Source organism: Mus pahari, unplaced genomic scaffold, assembly GCF_900095145.1.
Source record: "Mus pahari unplaced genomic scaffold, PAHARI_EIJ_v1.1 scaffold_13867_1, whole genome shotgun sequence".
Taxonomy (NCBI): Eukaryota; Metazoa; Chordata; class Mammalia; order Rodentia; family Muridae; genus Mus; species Mus pahari.
The window spans coordinates 2,355-4,583 of record NW_018391857.1 but is presented as its reverse complement, the minus strand read 5'-3'; the positions used below and the strand labels follow the sequence as shown (position 1 = coordinate 4,583).

Below are 2,229 nucleotides of genomic sequence, written 5' to 3'. Positions count from 1 at the left end.
AGAAGTAGCAACTGTGCTATTCTGTCTCCCTTGCTGATAGAGAAGACGCCCTTAGGGCTAGAGCACAGAACCTGTATCTCTGGGATGTGCTGACATAACTCCTGGGTGAACCACTAGCCCCTGAAGGGTTAGTGAGCCCTGGCCTAAGATAAGGCCCATAGTCCTGGGGGGGCAGAGATGGTTCGGGCTCCACTGGAATGGGCTGGACGCCCATCTGGGGTATTAATAGGAAGTCGGAGGCGGCACACAAGTCCATCCTTGAGGATTTTCCTGGGCTGCCCCTCAAGTCACTTCCTGAACTCTGGTGACCAGGTTCCCATATGTTTGAGGGCCCTGGGACCGAGGGCCCAGCAATCCATTTTTTGGTACGTCCTCTGATTGGCCATGGAGTGGGGACAGGAGCCTACCCTTAATATCTCTCACCGAGCAACACCGCTCGGCCCTATGGTAGCCTTTGCCGCATCTGGTGCAAGGAGTAAGAATCTCTTTTCCTTTTTCTGGTGCTCTACAGTCCTTTTTAAAATGTCCCATATTGCCACAGTTGAAACAGGTTCTTAGGTTATTTTTATTTCTGGGGCGGCTCTGTGATTGGAGGATGGCTGCCGCTAGGCCTGCATTGGTAAGGGGTCCTCCGAGCTCTCTGCAAATCCTGAGCCAGTCAGCCAAATCTTTATTTTTTCTGGGTGTTATAGCTGCTCGACACTCCTGTGTAGCTTGTTCATAAATGAGCTGTTTTACTAGGGGGCAGCCTGCTCTGGATCTCCAAAAATGCATCCAGCTGCCTCTGTCATTCTGGCAACGAAATCAGAGAAAGGTTCTTGGGGTCCTTGGATAATCTTAGTCAGCTGTCCAGTGGCTTCACCCGTTCGGGAGAGAGCCTTCCAGGCCTTGATGGCTGTGGAGGACACTTGGGCATAGGCTCCCCAAGGATAGTTTGTCTGATTTGCAGCATGAGCTCCCTGTCCTACTAACATATCAAGAGTCCACCCTCTCTGCTCCTGAGTCAAGGCAGCAGCGTTAGCTTGAGCTTGTTCTTGTGCAGCCTCTTGCCATAAAGCCTTCCATTCCATATATTTTCCCATGCTAGGGAGGGCAGCCTTTGCTATTGTCTGCCAATCGGCAGGAGTCAGTACCATGCTGGCAAACCTTTCCAGTTGTACTAATGTAAAGCTTGCATTAATTCCGTAATTACAGACGGACTGAACCAACTCTTTCATTTGAACAAAGTCTACAGGAGCAAAGACCCGCTCACCATTCTCAGCCTCAAACACTGGAAAAGCGGAATGGAGATTACGTCTCACTTTTTTTCGGCAGGAAAGAGGCTACCACAGGGCATGCCGCATAGGACGGAGGCGCCGATGGCAATGGTGCACTAGGCATTCTTTGTAAGGGAGGTTCTTGAGGCAGCCTTTTATTTGCTCTTCCTTCAACAGGATGGTATCTTTCTTCCTTATATCTAGTTGCTTCCTCATCTAACTCTGCCTCCTCCTCTGAATCAAGGGTCTCTTTTCCAGAGGAATCATGGTCAGAATCATCTGAACTATCAAGGTTCAATGCTTCTAACTCTTTCAGGGGATAAAGTCCGTTCCCCCTTTTCTTTGTATCAAAAGGCACATTAGGGTTTGTTAAGTCTGACACTCCCCTGCAGGGAGGGTGCATTTCTTTCTTTTCCTTTTTTTGGGACAGTTGTTTTCTGTCACACGCCCAACCTCTCACTGCGTTCGGTTTCTGACATGCTGTCCTGGACTACCTCAAGAGTGGTCTGTCCTTAATTTACACTGGTTTGACATTTCTCATCTTCTAAGCAGTTCTTGACTAATTTCCAGATAGCCTTAGTGCCTAACCATAGGTCTCTGTCCGCTAGGTGGCGGTCAAGATCTTTTCTTAATTTTTTCCAAGAGGGTATAGTCAAAGATCCTGAGCATGTACCAAGAGGCTATGCGGTCTACTTCCTTAATGAAATTTTTGAGTGTCCTCTGTGTGATCTTGATGTCTCTCTGTTTTAACACGGTTTCTAAGGTTGTAATTGCCAATTGTGATTGTGATGAGCCCATGGTGTCAATTAGGCAGTCGCGGCTTATCTACATCCGTCTTACCATTGCCGAGAAAACGAAAGTAAAACAGGCGCTGTGCCGGGCGTGGTGGCGCACGTCTTTAATCCCAGCACTTGGGAGGCAGAGGCAGGTGGATTTCTGAGTTCGAGGCCAGCCTGGACTACAAAGTGAGTTC

The 2,229-nt window shown here is 48.7% G+C and overlaps 1 pseudogene; it reads right to left on the bottom strand.

Annotated features, from left to right (window-relative positions):
* Window positions 1–222: 222 nt before the first annotated feature.
* LOC110314718 lies at window positions 223–1,380 on the bottom strand (annotated as a pseudogene).
* Between the last annotated feature and the right edge of the window lie 849 nt (window positions 1,381–2,229).